Source organism: Moschus berezovskii, chromosome 17 (assembly GCF_049115385.1).
Source record: "Moschus berezovskii isolate FMDL1 chromosome 17, NW_MosBer_1.0, whole genome shotgun sequence".
NCBI classification, from domain to species: Eukaryota; Metazoa; Chordata; class Mammalia; order Artiodactyla; family Moschidae; genus Moschus; species Moschus berezovskii.
In genome coordinates, this window is record NC_142476.1 from 62,486,802 (window position 1) to 62,505,798 (window position 18,997).

Below are 18,997 nucleotides of genomic sequence, written 5' to 3' on the forward strand. Positions count from 1 at the left end.
AACAGCTAACAGTCATTATTCCCCTTCTGCATGCATCACTTTGTGTTACCCCTAATCTTACAACCAGGGCTTCCCTGGTGGCTCAGCTGGTAAAGAATCTGCCTGGAATGTGGGAGACCTGGGTTGGATCCCTGGGTCGGAAAGATCCCCTGGAGGAGGGCATGGCAACCCACTCTAGTATTCTTGCCTGGAGTATCCCATGGACAGAGGAGCTTGGTGGGCTACAGTCCATGGGGTCATCAAGATTCAGATATAACTAAGCGACGTTCACTTTCATCTTACAACAACCCTGTAAGGAATTACGGTCCCCACTTGCTGATGAGGCAGAGCTCCACACAGTAAAGAGATCTCTAGTCCCAACACTGTCAGGAGCTGGCCAATCTACACCTGCCTGACCCCAGGCTCCCTCAGCCCTTTCCTCTTGTGGCCTAGGAAGTGAGAGCAAATAAGAAAACTGTCCCCCGGTCAGAAACATGTTTTTAAATCAGCAGTCACTCTCCTGGAAACATGGCAAGGTTCACGCCTTGGAAAGTGTCCAACTGGTTGCAGAAAATTATGAGTCATAAAAATCCAGGAGCTGGCTGGGCTCTCAAGGGCCACCTGGCCAAACTGCCTTATTGGAAAGTTCCTCAACTACCAGACTGAGAGTGTCAGGCTTCTCAGCACCAGCGATCTCACCCTGGTTCTGTCTCTGACACAGTGGGAAAAAGAGGCAGGAGCCTCACACTGGGTCCACTCCGGGTGTGCGCTCCACTGGGTATGTGGCCCCAGTCCTACCACACACCAACCTTTATCAGCAGCACCTCCAAACACCACGTGCAGGCCAGACACAGACACTTACACACATCATTGGTGTAAAGGTTAATGACTCCTGCCACTGAGAGCCCATGCAACCCTTTGGCACTGTGTGCTGTAGTTGCTCAGTTGTGTCCGACTCTTCGCGACCCCATGGACTGTAGTCCACCAGGCTCCTCTGCCCATGGGGATTCTCCAGGCAAGAATACTGGAGTGGGTTACCATGCCCTCCTCCAGGGGATCGTCCCAAGCCAAGGATCGAACCTAGATCTCCTGTATTGCAGGGGGATTCTTTACCATCTGAGCCACCAGGGAAGTGTACACAAAACCCCAATAGTTTTTAAAACCATGAGTTTACCTACAAGGGACGACTCTAGACAGATGACTGTATGCAGGAAGAGAGAAAAGGACAGAGGGCAAGGCAGCTGCCTCCTCGCTGACCTCCACTCTTCTTTGCTGGAAGAACTAAGGCCGTGGGCCCAGGCCTGGCCCTCAAGCTTCTTCACTGCAGACCACAAGACATCTTTCCAGTGCTTATTTCCCACTATCTCCCCCACACCAGGGCTTCAGCCAGAATGGCTCATCCCCCAACACACACACACACACACATACAGAGACACACCCCCACCCCACACACACACACTCACACGTTTTCCTGCTTCCACATGCTGCTCCCTCTTCCTCCCCTGGAACACCCTTTCCTCTGCCGAAGTCCTACCCATCCTCATGAAACATTAGACGCTCCATAGCGGTCCCCTGGTCCATCCTAAAGCCACCTCTCTTCCTCTAAAGTCCCTCATCTCTTAATGGTCTAAGGTCGTCTTGCCATGCCCTGTATGACTCTTTGTGTACCCATCCCGTCTCCCGGGGTTGCATGGTGCATTCCTGGAGAGGGGACTCTCTTACTCAGACCCTGACTCCCGCTGAGGGCTGGCACTGCACTACACCCTCACCAGGAGTGTAATACCCATGGGCACCCAGGGGCTCCCGAGCTTCTCAAGCTCCATCTTTTGAACCCAGAACTCAAGTGACACCAGGGATGCTAAGCACCTGGGAAACGCTTTCTGTCCATAATCACTGTGAACTACCCCCAATGCAGAGGCAAGGACACAGCAGTAGGACCAGCACCCCAGTGTTTTAACAGGCAGAAGAGGGAGAAACAGAGGAAGAACAACATTCGTAAGGGGATGTTTGGGAGCCTGCTCCTATGTGCGTGCAGACACGGGGAGGGAGTGGTGTGGCCCACCCAGGATACCCTATTCGGCCCCACTCCCTCCTTAGAAGAGTGGGAGGGAAGAGGGGACGAGAGCAGGTCTGGCCCACTAACAGTGAGTTCACGTGGGCTGCACCAGGGGCATAGCAGGCGTGACCCATACGTGGTACCCAGCCCTCAGCTTTACCAAATGTTGGCTGTAAACACAGCAGGGTGCAAGAGCCACAAACTGCTTTTTTGATCTCACACAGACGGGAGATGTTTGCTCCAGAATCTGTCAAACAGTAACCACTTGTGGGTCACAGGGCAACCTATTCTTACCTTCACCCTCCCCTGAGCCAGGCCTGGTGCCAAACAGAGAAAATGTGCCAGGCAGAAAGCAAACTAGGCTTAACCTCAGGATCTGGGTTTAATGTAAAAGTTCTGTGTATGTGAACAATCCCCAGGACCTCACATCTCGCCCAGCAGACGGCAGGAACCCTCTGGCTCCCGGTCAGCGAGGGCGGCCAGCCAGCCCCAGGTTCGAAGCCCACCCTGGGCACCAGCCACATGTGACACTGGGCACTCCTGCTCTCCCTTGGACTGAGCTTCCTCGTTTCCTTGTGTATAAGAAGCTGAGACTGACCTAGATGACCTCAAGATTTGAGATTAGGACATGGCCTTTTATCCCCTGAGCAGATCAGGATGACCCAAGGCTGTGCTAAAAATTGGGAGAAGGCAATGGCAAGCCACTCCAGTACTCTTGCCGAGAAAATCCCATGGATGGAGCAACCTGGTAGGCTGCAGTCCATGGGGTCGCTAAGGGTCGGACACGACTGAGCGACTTCACTTTCACTTTTCACTTTCACACATTGGAGAAGGAAATGGCAACCCACTCCAGTGTTCTTGCCTGGAGAATCCCAGGGACGGGGGAGCCTGGTGGGCTTCCGTCTATGGGGTCACACAGAGTCGGACACGACTGAAGTGACTTAGCAGTAGCAGCAGTAGCAGAGAAAATCACGGAGAAGGCAATAGCAACCCACTCTGGTATTCTAGCCTGGAAAATCCCATGGACAGAGAAGCCTGGTAGGCTGCAGTCCATCGAGTCGCGAAGAGTCGGACCTGACTGAGCGACTTCCCTTTCACTTTTCACTTTCATGCACTGGAGAAGGAAATGGCAACCCACTCCAGTGTTCTTGCCTGGAGAATCCCAGGGACGGGGGAGCCTGGCGGGTTGCCATCTATGGGGTCGCACAGAGTTGGACACGACTGAAGCAACTTAGCAGCAGCAGCAGAGAGAATCACAGGCTTCCCAAGTAAAGAACTTGTCTGCCAGTGCAGGAGGCATGAGAGACCCGAGTTTGATCCCAAGGTAGGGAAGATCCTCTGGAGGAGGGCATGGATACCCACTCCAGTATTCTTGCCTGGAGAATCCCATGGACAGAGGAGCCTGGTGGGTTACAGTCCATGGAGTCACAACGAATCGGAAATGACTGAAGGGACTTTGCACACACACACAGAGAATCACACTCAAAAGAATCTGAGTACTAACCCTTCTAGACACTATGAAAATAGCAAGCGTATGTGTGGGTGGGCAGACTTGCTTCTCAGGGTGGAGAGGTGGGGACCACAGCCTCTTTCAGGCAACACCTCTGGGAAAGTCCAGTGGGAGGGGCAGGGAGCAGGGAAGGGTCCGGGCCCCTTCTCAGAGAACCAGGAAACACTTCCCTGACCCACTTACACACACACACCAGGAAACACTTCCCTGCCCCACTTACACACACACACACACCAGGAAACACTTCCCTGCCCCACTTACACACACACACACACACACACACCAGGAAACACTTCCCTGCCCCACTTACACACACACACACACACACACACACACCCTCCCTTCCTCCCTTCTCAGCAGCTGCCAGGAGCCTGACTTCCCCTTGAGCACCACCCCCAGGCCAGCCTCCCCTCTCATATCAAGCAGAGGGCCTCACTCACATCTAGCTGACCTCTTGTTTCCCTAAAACAGAGGCAATCAGCTGTGCTCTCCCTCAACCCCTGGTCCAGGTCTCAGCCCTCCCCCGGCCTCCCCTATCTCCTATCTCCTCCCTGCGCTGCCATCCCCTTTGTCCCTCTCTCTCCTCCGCTAGGACATTGCCTCCGACCTATTTTTTGTTTTGCCTTCAATCTCTCCTTCCACAAAAGCTTTCCCCCTCAAGCCCACAAACCTGCTCTCAGCTTTCATGCACCAAATATCAAAAAACCTCCTGTTGATTCAGCCTCATCCGTGCCATCGCCTCCAGGGACAGAGGGCACCTCCTGCCTTGTCCTTCCTTCTCCCTCAGCACAGGCTGTCTGGCCCAGAAGCCAAGCTCTCCACCACCACCCCCACACACACCGTGATACAATGACTACTTGATGGCTCCATCCACCTAAGCCACCCCAACACCATCCTCCTCAGCTTTTCCCGCTGGGCCCACACTCTCAGGAAATCCTGACCTGGGTTTCCATCACTCACTGTCAGCCCCTCAGCCCAGTTTCTCTCACCAGCTCTTCTTCCTCACAGCACAGGTGTCCCCAGGCCTGGTCCCCAGCCTCTCCTCCCAGCTCCCGACACTGTCCCCTGGGCTGCTTCAGCCTCCCCATGGGCTGGCAGCTCCCCCAGGCCTGTGCATGCCATTCCCAGCTTGGGCAGGCCATCCCAACCACTGAATCAATTCTAGAACCAAACCACTTATACATGCATGACGTCTCTCTCTCCAGGTCCGACAGACACCAATGAAGGGGTCCAGGGAACTGGGGGTGGGGGGAACGGAACAGTTCTAGACCTTGACTGTGATAATGGTTACATGATTCTATGCATTTACCAAACCACCCATCTGCACACCAGAAAGTGTGAACCTACTGAATGCAAACAGTACCTGAATAACAAAAGAATACAGGGCAAAGTCCCACAAGGCACCTCGACCCCTTTGCTTCTAAAACGATCACCATCTTCCTTCCGCCAGTCCAGCTCCTCCTCCCCGACCCTGTTTTCAGCAGTGATACCACCATCCACCCCAAACAGTGCTCCCCCAACAGACATCTCAGCCCGGGTTAAGCAGTCACTTAAGAGATTCCACCTGCACAGGGTTCTATTCTCTGGAATCTACGCTTTCATTCCACCTCCCCAAGGCCTGCTACCTGGGACTCAGGCCGCCCTCACTTCTCACAGGCCACCTCACTAGGCTTCCCCTCCATCTACCCTGAGCCCTCCACCATAATCCAGTCCCCACTCTGCACAGTTTGCCTACTGAGTGACCTCCCCTCCCCAGAGCGGCGTCCACTTTTGCCCCTTCCTGCTCAGGCCTCAGCTTTGGATCCTTTCTCTCCCACAGAAACCCAGGCACCCTTCAGGCCCCAACCCCTAGGCCTCCCAGCACAGGAATCCACTTCATTAGCCCTCTCCCAACAGAACCAGTAGCATTGCACCCTGGGTTCCCACAGCAGAGGGCCGCCCCCACTCCCCACAGCCCCCGGTCCTGCACAGTCCCGGTCCAGTACCCTCGGATACCCACGTCCACTGCACATATGCCAGGGCAGGGAGCCCTCTGTTAGAGCCCCCTAGACTGCAACTGAGTTGTGGGCACTCAGGGAACCCTTTCCAGCCTGAACTATCAGCTGAAAAGTAGGAGGGCTAGGCCAAGCCCACCTGGCCCCCTGACCCCACTGCTGAGATAAAATGCCACAAAAGAAGTATTAGTGGACTATCCTAAACTCCTAAGGGTGATCGCACAGGCTGCTTCAACAGGAAATAGGCACTCACCCCATCCACTCCCTAGCTCAGCCCCCCTCCACTCCCCTTCAACTCCTGACCCTCCTACCAAGCTGCACTCACCCCTACCAGGCAGTCCCCAGCCCCAAGGCTTCTGCTCAAAGAGCCCACTGCCTGGACAGATGCCACTCAAAGAATGGTCCTGGGACTAAAGGTGTCATCCTTGATGAAATAACAGGAGTAAGCACTTAGAAAGGCTTCTCTGGTAGCTCAGCTGGTAAAGAATCTGCCTGCAATGCAGGAGACCCCAGTTAGATTCCTGGATCAGGACGTTCCCCTGGAGAAGAGACAGGCTATCCACTCCAGCATTCTTGGGCTTCCCTGGTTGTAGCTCAGATGGTCAAGAATTCACTTGCAATGTGGGAGACCTGAGTTTGATCCCTAGGTTGGGAAGATTCCCTGGAGGAGGGCATGGCAACCAACTCCAGTATTCTTGCCTGGAGAATCCCCATAGACAGAGGAGTCCATGGGGTCGCAAAGAGTCAGATACGACCGAGTGACTAAGCACAAGAACTCAGAGACCCTCACAGCAATTTAGCACTGCCATGATGTGAAGAACTGACTGGTTGGAAAAGACCCTGATGCTGGGAAAGATTGAAGGTGGGAGGAGAAGGGGACAACAGAGGATGAGATGGTTGGATGGCATCACCGACTCGATGGACATGAGTTTGAGTAAGCTCCAGGAGTTGGTGATGGACAGGGAAGCCTGGCGTGCTGCGGTCCATGGGGTCTCAAAGAGTCAGACACTACTGAACGACTGAACTGAACTGATGACACTTTTAGTGTGTTTTACAAAAGTACTGGTCTGCAGGAAATCAGGAAAAAATAAAACCACCTGGCCTTCAGCATGGAGTCTGGGAAGCACTGGCCCCTCACTCCTCTACACTCCTGCCTTTTCCTGCTAAAATCCTGCTCATCCTCAGTGTCCTAGGTCAATACGCCCTCTCCTCCAAGAGTCACTAGCCAGAAGTGGTCTCACTCAGAGCCCCTAGTCCAAACCACACTGAGGGTGTTCAGGCGGTATCAGCATTCCCCTTATTACAATTCCCAGAGGCCAGGGACCCAGAGAACTCTTCAGTTTTATATTCCCAATGCCACACTCAAGGCACACAATCAACTGATACTTGTTCAACAAGGAGTAAAATAACCAGCTGCTACTGTTGCTGCTGAAGCGCCTCAGTTGTGTCCGACTCTTTGCGACCCCATGGACTGTAGCCCACCAGGCTCCTCTGTCCATGGGATTCTCCAGGCAAGGATACTGGAGTGGGTTGCCATGCCCTCCTCCAGGGGATCTTCCCAACCCAGGGATCGAACCCACGTCTCTTACATCTCCTGCACTGACAGACGGGTTCTTTACCACTAGTGCCACCTAGGAAGCTCACCCACAATGTCACAGAGGGGTTTTCTTCAGGGCAGGACATGGAGGGGCACCAACCCTTAGGGTACACACGATTTCCCAGGTTTGATCCAAACGCAGTCCTTCTCCCTCCACCCAGAAGGAAACAGGACAATGTTTTAAAAAGCAAGTTGAGGGCTCAGGAGACAAGAACTCAGTCACTATTCACTATAAGAGAATCTACAATGCTCTGAAATGGCAAGCTGAGCGAAAAACTCTCAGCTTTCTCATGAATCCTTCTCTGCATGGACAGAACAAAAAAAATAAATAAATCATATCCAAGTATGAAGAATAAAAAGATTTTTCCAGGGTCATTTTCAACTTTAAATATACTGTAGGCCCATTACCTTAAAGCAAAAAGGTCAACAGCTCAGGAGCCTATAACCCCACAATGAACAACATGCTTGTTAACAAACCACTCCGGTTTGAAAACTGTGGGGAGAAGCCCACCCAGATGCACCCCACTGAGGGTCCTGACCCTGCCTCAGAATCAGCGGACCCCATTCCCACTACCCCCTCTCCCTGCATGGGAGCAACTCCTAATGGAGTAGGACCCTCACATTCCCCCCTCCCACCAGCTCTTCTTTCTCTGGCTCTCCCAAGTTCCTGGCTGTTGTTTAGCAAGAATGCTGGAACTATTTCCAGATGCCACTGTCAGATCAAGACAACTCTCCATCTAAATATTCCTGTCTAATTTTGCACACAGCTCTTATTTCAACTGACAAAGATAATGACTCAGTGTCCACAGCTCTTGATGGAAAATTATCCTGCTGAGTTTAGAGCTTCCCAATAATAATCTTCTCTAAAATTCTTTTTGAGAGAGGAAGACTGACCTCCCTGTCCAGATTCTGTTTTGCAGGCAAGAAAGGGTACCCAGAAGACCCCCTAACAAACCAAGGAGTGTTATGGGAAAATCCTGATACATCCCCATAGAACCAATCAATGACAAGAAAAGGAAATCCACGGTAGGGATTTGGGGTGTTTTTCCTGTACAATAACCATTGTTTCTTCACTTTCTACATTCCCATCAGTTTGGGACTTTGGAATTTGGGGCATAAATTCTGGATTAAAGTGAAGACAAACTCTAGACTCAGAAGTAAAGTGTCTTTCCCTGCAAAAACAAATGGCTCATTGTCTCTGATGCTTTGATCAACTGTAAAAGCACTCTACAAATTGTACATGTGTCCATTCTGCACCAGTACACTTCTGGGTAGCCTCTTCCTGGAGGAGTACATGGTACAAGTAAATACACCCACACATATGTTTGAAATGCAGACACTTTCTCTCTGCAGACATGGGCCTAGCCCCCTCTCACATCATAAGACATAAGAGATGTCTCAGTAAATAAGTGAGGATGAGCAAAGTATCACTTTGCAAAAGCCACTTATGGAAAACTGAATTGGCCTTTCAGTCAGCACGGACAGCTTAAACTTCTTTGCTCACTGTTTACAAACCACCCCATGGCTATTTCACATGCATGCCTCCCACAGTCTTGCAAAGTCCCCAAAGACAGAAACCACAAGTCTCCCACTTTTTTTTGGGCTTCCCAGGTGGTGCTAGTGGTAAAGAACCCACCTGCCAATGCAGGAGGCATAAGAGACCTGGGCTGGATCCTCGGGTTGGGAAGATCCCCTGGAGAAAGGCATGGCAACCCATTCCAGTAGTCTTACCTGGAGAATCCCATGGACAGAGGAGCCTGGCAGGCTACAGTGCATAGGGTCGCAAAGAGTCAGACATGACTGAAGCGACTTAGTATGCATGCCCACTTCTTTTGTATTCTGGACTCAGCCTCTGCCATGCATTCAGCAGCCACAGCTAATGCCCATAGGTTTCTAACCTCCTGTCTCACTCCTATCCCCCCAGGTGTGGAGCAGGGGGGAAGGAAATTCCCTTGAAGCCCAACGAACACGGTTTCTATCATTGGTTTAGGACAGACAGCACAATGCTATCTGCTACCTAAACCTCTCAGCTACTCATGGACAGGTCCCAGGGGGTCTCTGGCAGAATGGGAAGACTCTTTTTACAGTTTTACCTCAGTGGTTCTCAACCAAGGTTGACTGAGTCCTCCAGGAGACGTCTGGCAATGTGTGGAGACATTTTTGGTTGTCACAACTAGTAGGGGGAAATGAGACGGTTCTACGAGCATCTAATGGATAGAGGCCAGGGATGCTGCTGAAAATTGAGAAACCCGGGCTTATGTGACACACAGGGAAGCATTCAGATCACCTTAGTTCACTTTTCCTTTGAGTTGTCCAAGGTCAGGCCCAAAATCATAACCCTGTTTTGTCTGCATCATTTGCAAAGTTGAAAATGCCCAAAGCCATTATCAATCATAAAGGTGTTTCCCCTGAGAATCACCAGTTCCCCCCCCTCACCCGACTTTGTACCTTCTCCAGAGATGGGCCTTCCTGCCAGCATAACAACTGGCAAGCTGGCATCATGCACGCTCAAATCCTTTAACAACAAGTTAGACAACAGGTCCAACTCTTCAGTCTTCTGTCACGCACACCCAAGGCCCAAGTGAGCATGGACAAGTTTCCCAATGGGCTGCAGGCCCTACCTAGGATGAAAGGCTGCACACAAGCCTCTCACCCTTCAGAGGACTGGCTCCTATCATCCAGATGGAGAGTTCCAGCATCCAGACCTGCCCCCCAGCAGCATTCCCCATCCCACAAGGTTCATGGGAGGACCGGCCTCGGTTTGGCAAAGGGGCAGGCACTGGGGAAAGGCACGACCACTGACAGGAGCCCCAGCGTTTGAAGAAGCAAGAGGACGGGCCAAAGAAAAGCCAACGGAGAACAGAACCAAAAAGAACCCTCATTCCCATGTTCATACAAAACCCTCACCAGTGAAACCCAACAGCTGGCTAGGGCCAAGGGCGTCAAAATCCTGACACAAACCTCCGGCCAGGGACAATTAGCGCCCCTGAGACAGTCCAAAGGGGTCTAGGCGTGAAGAGAAATGTCATCGTAAGAAAGCGAGGCAGGAAAGCAGTACTGGCGACCAAGAAACAAGGCATCAGGTCACCAGGTTTGCTAGGCGAGTTCCGAGGACCCAAGGCTCTGGCACGCAGCCTTCGCACCCTCCCCGAGACAGATATGCGCTGTGGGAACGGGGGTAGCAGACAGCCGTAGGCGCCCACCCTGCGTTCTGAGGCGCGCCCACCGCGCCGTGGCCCGGAACTCGGGGCAAATGAAACTCGCAAAGGGGAAGCCGCGCTGTCACTTGAGGATGCAAGGAGGGCCCAAGCGGGAGGTGAGCCCTGCTCTGGCCTCAGGCAGGCGGCGCCCAGGGCACGCGGCGGCCGGCGGGCAGCAGCCTTACCCGGCTGCAGGAAGCTGGGATCCGCGGTCACCTTCGCGCAGCCTCCGCGCGCTTGCCTCAGCGCTGGCGCCCGGCACGCGCTCCGGATCTGTTTACCAACTCGCCCGCGCCGGGAGACCCAGAGCCCGCAGCCCTGCCCCGCGGGCCGCTCCCATTGGCTGCGCCGCCGCCGCCAGCCCAACGCCGAGCGTCGCGGGGCAGCGTGCTCGGCCCGTGCGCTCGGCCCGCGGCCAATGGGGTCTGAGGGCGGAGAGAGAGGAGCCAATGGGAGGCCTCCCCAGCGCGCAGGGCCCCTCCCATTCTTCCCCTCGCTGCTGCCCTCTCCCCTAGTTGAAAAAGCCGGGCTGGAGACCACGCGTTGGGTGTAGAGGAACAGCTCGTGTGCGCCCGGAGACCTCTGCGTGCTCCAGGATGGACGGCAGACGCAGCTGCGGTGACCGCTGTCGGCTGTCTTGTCCCGGGCTGGTACTCCCCGGGCTTTCTAGAGGCGGAGGAAGGAGCCGTAGCGACTACAGCGAGCCCGCTCCGCGCTGGCCGTTTTGTAATGAGGAGAGGAGCCCTCTCCCGGTTCCCCAGAAGGGACTCGCAGAGCTGTGAAGCCTTGCGGGCCTGCTGGATGCGCGTCCGCCTCCGGCGCCCGGCCCCGCCCACCTGTAGCCTTTCGCTTTGGGCTGGCAGCGTGGGCCGGCCTCCCACGCCCCAGGCCGGGTCGCCCTAGCAGTGGCCCCAGAGCGTGTGGGGTTATTTGCCTGTGTCCTCGTGGGGGCCCTAGGTAGCGGGGCCCCACCAGCACGTGGAAGGAGCTGGAGGGGGCCCCGCGGCCCACTCGGAGCTACCCCGGAAGGAAGTGCGTGGACTGAAGCGGAGTGGCCCCAAGTCTCCGCGTCAGCCAGTGTTTCAGACCCGAGCCCCAATTGTCTGACAGGTTCCACTCCCTGATCATAAAGATAAATGTTCAAGTCAAAGCATTGTCCTTTATGCTGAGCCGATTTTGAGGGATTAATATATAACATTATGCAAGCTAGTTTATTTTTTAAAGTTTTATATTGAAATATAGTTGAGTGAAAGAAGAGAGTGAAAAAGGTGGCTTAAAGCTCAACATTCAGAAAACAAAGATCATGGCATCCGGTCCCATCACTTCATGGCAAATAGATGGGGAAGCAGTGGAAACCATGGCTGACTTTATTTTTCTGGGCTCCAGAATCACTGCAGGTGGTGATTGCAGCCATGAAATTAAAAGAGGCTTGCTCCTTGGAAGGAAAGTTATGACCAGCCTAGACAGCATATTAAAAAGCAGAGACATTATTTTGCCAACAAAGGTCCCTCTAGTCAAGGCTATGGTTTTTCCAGTGGTCCTGTATGGATGTGAGAGTTGGACTATAAAGAAAGCTGAGCGCCGAAGAATTGATGCTTTTGAACCATGGTGTTGGAGAAGACTCTTCAGAGTCCCTTGGACTGCAAGGAGATCCACCCAGTCCATCCTAAAGGAGGTCAGTCCTGGGTGTTCATTGGAGGGACTCGTGTTGAAGCTGGAACTCCAATACTTTGGCCACCTGATGTGATGAGCTGACTCATTTGAAAAGACCCTGATGCTGGGAATGATTGAGGGCAGGAGGAGAAGGGGACGACAGAAGATGAGATGGTTGGATGGCATCACCGACACAATGGACATGGGTTTGGGTGGACTCCAGGAGTTGGTGATGGACAGGGAGGCCTGGCGTGCTGCTGTTCATGCGGTCGCAAAGAGTCAGACACGACTGAGCGACTGAATTGAACTGAATAGTTGATTTACCATGTTGTGTTCAAATTATTTTCCATTATAGGTCATTATAGAGTATTGAGTAGACTTCCCTATGCTATATGGTAGGTCCTTGTTGATTATATATAGTAGTCTGTATATGTTAATCTCAACCTCTTAATGAAACTGGTTTATTTTTATTATTAGAAAATTTGAAAGCCATTGTATGCTGACGTCTGAAATGAAGGAGGGGGGAGAAGTGAAAAAGAAGTGTAAAGTGTGTTAGTCTCTCAGTTCAGTTCAGTTCAGTCACTCAGACGTGTCCGACTCTTTGCGACCCCATGAATCACAGCACGCCAGGCCTCCCTGTCCATCACCAACTCCTGGAGCTCACCCAGACTCACATCCATCAAGTCGGTGATGCCAGCCAGCCATCTCATTCTCTGTCGTCCCCGTCTCCTCCCACCCCCAATTCTTCCTAGCATCAGACTCTTTTCCAGTGAGTCAACTCGACGCATGAGGTGGCCAAAGTATTGGAGTTTCAGCTTTAGCATCAGTCCTTCCAATGAACACCAGGATTGGTCTCCTTTAGAATGGACTGGTTGGATCTCCTTGCAGTCCAAGGGACTCTCAAGAGTCTTCTCCAGCACCACAGTTCAAAAGCATCAATTCTTAGGCGATCAGCTTTCTTCACAGTCCAACTCTCACATCCATACATGACCACGGGAAAAACCATAGCCTTGACTAGATGGACCTTGGTTGGCAAAGTAATGTCTCTGCATTTTAATATGCTATCTAGGTTGGTCATAACTTTCCTTCCAAGGAGTAAGCGTCTTTTAATTTCCTGGCTGCAGTCAGCATCTGCAGTGATTTTGGAGCCCAAAAAAAATAAAGTCTGACACTGTTTACACTGTTTCCCCATCTATTTCCCATGAAGTGATGGGACCAGATGCCTGATCTTAGTTTTCTGAATGCTGAGCTTTAAGCCAACCTTTTCACTCTCCTCTTTCACTTTCATCAAGAGGCTTTTGAGTTCCTCTTCACTTTCTGCCATAAGGGTAGTGTCATCTGCATATCTGAGGTTCTTGATATTTCTCCCGTCAGTCTTGATTCCAGCTTGTGCTTCTTCCAGCCCAGCGTTTCTCATGATGTACTCTGCATATAAGTTAAATAAGCAGGGTGACAACATACAGCCTTGATGTACTCCTTTTCCTATTTGGAACCAGTCTGTTGTTCCATGTACAGTTCTGACTGTTGCTTCCTGACCTGCATACAGGTTTCTCAAGAGGCAGGTCAGGTGGTCTGGTATTCCCATCTCTTTCAGAATGTTCCACAGTTTATTGTGATCCACACAGTCAAAGGCTTTGGCATAGTCAATGAAGCAGAAATAGATGTTTTTCTGGAACTCTCTTGCTTTCTCCATGATCCAGTGGATGTTGGCAATTTGATCTCTGGTTCCTCTGCCTTTTCTAAAACCTGCTTGAACATCTGGAAGTTCACAGTTCACATACTGCTGAACCCTGGCTTGAAGAATTTTGAGCGTGACTTTACTAGCATGTGAGATGAGTGCAATTGTGCGGTAGTTAGTCCCTCAGTTGTGTCCAACTCTTCACACCCCATGGAGCCCACCAGGCTCCTCTATCCATGCAATTCTCCAGGTGAAAAATGGGGGGCGGGTATTAAAAATAACAGAATCCAGATGTGAACCTAACTTCACAGTTTGGACCAGAGCTGCAGCAACGTGTACCCTGCAGGGCAGAACAGAGCCTGCGGGTCCTGGTTGGAGGGGGGTGGGGAGGCTGTGAATTTCCATGGCCTGATCATTGGGGTGCTGGATCTCCTCTGCAGGAACGTTCATATACTCTATTGCCAGTCCAAGTTTTGCCCCAACCCCCCAATCTTCTCCACAAAATACAGCATTTTTTTGAGAGATAATTAAGGAGTTTTTGACAAGTTTCAAGGAACTGCCACAAATAGTACAGGGTTAACTGGGACCTTTGCCTTGAATAGGAAACTGGCTCCCAGTTAAGCACACTGAAGAGAAAGTTCCAGCCCCTATTTAGGCCTTCAAAGGGTATTCATTCCTCCCTCCCAAGCTAACTGTGCCCTTAACTGCCTGAGTGACCCTCCACCACTGCCCATGGGATGGTGGAGTCCCTGGTTCATCCCTTCCTATAATGTACAATACAGACCTGACCTCCATCAGACTTCACTTGGATGAGGATGTGATTTTCATCAGCTCCAGCTTCTGCCTTTGAAAGAGAGAGGATGTGGTTCCTTATGGGAGGGAATTGGTTGCTTCCAGGCCAGTTGGAGAAGACACTTGAGGGTCCCTTGGACTGCAAGGAAATTCAACCAGTCCATTCTAAAGGAGATCAGTCCTGGGTGTTCATTGGAAGGACTGATGCTAAAGCTGAAACTCCAATACTTTGGCCACCTGATGCGACGAGTTGACTCACTGGAAAAGACTCTGATGCTGGGAGGGATTGGGGGCAGGAGGAGAAGGGGACGACAGAGAATGAGATGGCTGGATGGCATCACCGACTCGATGGACATGAGTTTGGGTGAGCTCCAGGAGTTGGTGATGGACAGGGAGGCCTGGCGTGCTGTGATTCATGGGGTCTCAAAGAGTCGGACACGACTGAGCGACTGAACTGAACTGAACTGAGACCAGTTCAGTCTCACTCCACTAGCAATGCCAGGGTTAATGTTTCTCTTCCCAGGTGGCGCTAGAGGTAAAAAACCAAACAAAACAACCCGCCTTCCAATGCAGGAGTCAAGACAGGCTTGGATCCCTGGGTTGGGAAGATCCCCTGGAGGAGGGCATGGCAACCCACTCCAGTATTTTTGCCTGGAGAATCCCATGGACAGAGGAGCCTGGCGGGCTACAGTCCATAGGGTCACAAAGAGTAACTACTGAATAACTTAGCACACACAGAGTACCTGAAGACCAGCATAACCCACTACCATAAACATTAGTTTTTCATCAGAGACCACCACTCTAGTTTACTGGAGAAGTACCCCCAAACTAGTTTATGCAAAGAATGAATCTTCATCAGATTGATATTATTTTGATCTTACTCATTGTGAATAATGACCTCAGTTTTTTTATGCCAGAAACACATTTTTTTCCTGACCTGATTTTTTATTGCAATGATTCCTCCATGACTTCAAGTTAAAGATTCCTTCAAATTATTTTTTAGTTACGCTAATGGCATGGTATTTAGGGTTGTTTTTTTTTTTTCTTTTTTTTAAAGAGTCCTTGTGTTTTAGATATACACACTGAATTATTTCCAGGTGAAATCATACAATATGTGTCATTAGCTTCAAAATACTACAAAATACAGGGCTGAGGGGTCATGAGTTGATAATTGAAGAAGGAGAATGATGGATATATCGGGGTTCATATTCTGTGTTTGTTTGAAATTCTCCATAAAAAAGTTAAAAAAGAAATTGGGCCAAAAAAAAAAAAAAACCCAGTTGGAAGATAATACTGATGCAGGCAGGGTGAACAACAAGAAAACAAAGAAAGATCATTACTACTCTTCTCGGTATAAACTCACTACAAAGTAAGAGCAAGGATGAATCTAACTGTAGCTGATAAAAAGACAGGCAGAAAATTAAAAATTAGCAAAAAGTCAGTTGAAGCATGGATTTTATTCACTATGTACCTTGCTCTGAGTGTACCTTGCCCAGAGGTGTTAGTGATTATATGATACACCATCTTATTTATTGACTTTTTTTCCCCAAATTTATCTTAAACTTCTAAAAATTTAATTTTTATATTTTCTAGTGGGCATAATATATTAATACAGTGTTATTCAATACACACAAATATAAGTATATATACATACACACGTATATATAGACATATTCTCCCAATAACCAAAGATGCCAATTCCTGGGACGTTTGGGTAAGAAGCAAGGTCCCTTCTGATCTCAAAATTTCTTCCTTAATAACAGTGACAGAGAAAGCAATTATCAATTTTTCTCACTCTGCTCAATTATTGTTTTCAGCACACAAACCTGTTAACTATCTCTCACTCTTCATCCCACTTCCATTGCTCTTCTCCCATTTTCAGCAAACTCATGAAAGAATTATCTTTTCCTTTCTTAAGAAAAAATTATTTTCTCCCCCTCCTTTTCTTCCATCCTACTTGGACCAATCTAGTCTGCTTTACGCCCCACCCTGCCTGTAAAACTGCTTACCAGTGATCTCCATGGAGAAGGCAATGGCACCCCACTCCACTACTCTTGCCTGGAAAATCCCATGGGCGGAGGAGCCTGGTGGGCTGCAGTCCATGGGGTCACGGAGAGTCGGACATGACTGAGTGATTTCACTTTCACTTTTCACTTTCATGCATTGGAGAAGGAAATGGCAACCCACTCCAGTGTTCTTGCCCGAAGAATCCCAGGGACGGCAGAGTCTGGTGGACTGCCATCTATGGGGTCGCACAGAGTTGGACACGACTGAAGCGATTTAGCAGCAGCAGCAGTACTGATCTCCATATTGCCAAATCAAGCAGTCAGTCCTCAGATTTCATCACAGATAGATCTCTATCAGTAGCATCTGACACAGTTGATCACTCCCTGCTTTTTTCTTAGCCATTGCCCTGAGGTATAATTAACATAATGCTCTAGTTCAAATTAATTCTAACTTAATTTCAATAATAATTTCAAAAATATAATTTCAATAATACACAAAAACTTTGTATATATTATATTTATATATATATAGCTCATTCTCCCCCTTCTTTTGTGGTCTTATCATACAAATTAAATCTCTGTGCATGGTATGCCCACCCCCACAGATTTATCATTGTTGCTTTATGCAGTTATTTTATTTTATTTGGCTGCACCTGGTCTCACTTGCGGCACTCAGGATCTTCGTCAAGTCATGTGAGAGCTTCCGTCGCGTGCATGTGCTCTCTAGTTGTGGCATGTGGGCTCTCCAGTGGTCGTGCGTGGTCCCAGTTGCTCTGCAGCATGTGGGGTCCTAGTTCCCCGACCAGGGGTCAAACCCATGTCCCCTGAATTGCAAAGAAGATTCTCAACCACTGGATCACCAGGGAAGTCCCTACAGTGATTTTTTAAAATCAGGTGAAAAAAAATGCGAGTTACCAACAGACATAGACCTCTGCTGCCCTTTTTATGTTTACCTGTATAGTTTCTTTCACCATTTTCTGTATTTCACCAGGCGGATTTGAGTTATTCTTTCATCTCTGCCTGATGGACACTCTTTCTTACAGCATGTATAAACTAGTGATGAATGACCATGGTTTTGTTTATTTATATAGAATGTTGGATTGGCAGGGTTTTTTTCCTTCAGTACTTTAAATATATCATGCCACAGCCTTCTGTCTTCCCATGTTTCTGATGAGAAATGAGATGTTAATCTTATCAAGGATCTTTGTGCTTGGTGCTTTGTGAGTTGCTTCTTTCTTGCTATTTTCAAGAGTCTCTTTTGACAGTTGATTATCATGTGTCTAGGTGTTTATCCTCTGTGTGTGTGTGTGTTCGTCACTTAGTCCTGTCCAACTCTTTGAAAGACCATGGACTGTAGCTCACATGGCTCCTCTGCCCATGGAATTCTCCAGGCAAGAATACTGGAGTGGGTTGCCATTCCCTTCTCCAGGCAATCTTCCCAACCCAGGGATTGAACCGGGTCCCCTGTATTGCAGACAGATTCTGTACCATCTGACCACCAGGGAAGCCCTGTGTTTATCCTATCTGAGTTTAGTGTGTAGTTACATGGAGTTCAGTGTGCTTCTTGGACATATAGACTAATTTTTTTTTTAATCAAAATTGGGAGGTTTTCTGCCATTATTTCCTCTAAATACTTTTTTTGTTCCCTTTTTCTCTCTCTTCACCTTCTAGAACTCCCATTCTATGTATGTTGCTATATTTGATGACATCCCACAGATTTCTGAGGCTCTGCTAATTAAAAAAAAAAAAATTTTTTTTCTCTTTCTTTTCTTCAAACTGGATCATCTGAACTGGTTCCTGTTTTCAAGTTCATTGATTCTTTCTCTTGCCTGTTCAAATCCAACGTTGAGCTCCTGTAGTAGATTTTTCATTTTAGTTTTTATATTTTTCAACTCTAAAGCTTCTATTTGACTATTTTCTTTATAATTTCTATCTTTTTATATACTTTATTTGGTGAGACATCATTTGCATATAAACCCAGGGTTTGTTATTGCCGCTGCTTATTGTTCTTTGTTTAGTGACTTTTCTGAACTAATTCTATAAAGTCTGATTTTGTTGTGTATGGCCACCGACATCTCTACTCAGTTAACTTAAGGTCAACTAATGATAAGACAGATTTCCTGAAATGCCTGGAACCAATAAATCATCCAGTGTTTGTTGAGAGACTCTGTGTGCATGTTGGGGCATGCTTTCAACACTCAACCAGGCAACTCTTCCTCAATCTAACTTCCTGCTTGTGCAGAGTCTCACAGTCACAGGTGAGATCTTAGGGCCTTCCCTAAGCATATGCCCAGCCTTGCCATGTGTGTGGTCTTCTAGAGATCCAAGAAATAGGTCAGTTCTTCACAGTCCCTGTGGATATCTCATTCCTCAGCTCTCCTTAAGCTTTTTAGATAGTTTATTATTTGTCTCAACTGTGATCCACTATCTCAGGCAGCTGCAAAGATAAAACACATGTTGTAATTTTTTTTTTTTTTGACAAATGCATCTTAGGAAAAAATGCTTTTCACACTGAGTAAGCTTGAGTCAGGT

At 49.3% G+C, this 18,997-nt stretch overlaps 1 protein-coding gene across 2 annotated transcripts in view; it reads right to left on the reverse strand.

Moving 5' to 3' along the window:
* COQ8A (coenzyme Q8A) overlaps nucleotides 1-10,669 on the reverse strand; it is a 46,695-nt gene extending 36,026 nt beyond the window's left edge. For both annotated transcript variants that reach the window (XM_055419765.2, XM_088845514.1), the window contains exon 1: nucleotides 10,522-10,669. The gene's annotated coding sequence lies outside the window, so the exon portion shown is untranslated. The remainder of the gene's footprint in view (nucleotides 1-10,521) is intronic.
* Nucleotides 10,670-18,997: the final 8,328 nt, after the last annotated feature.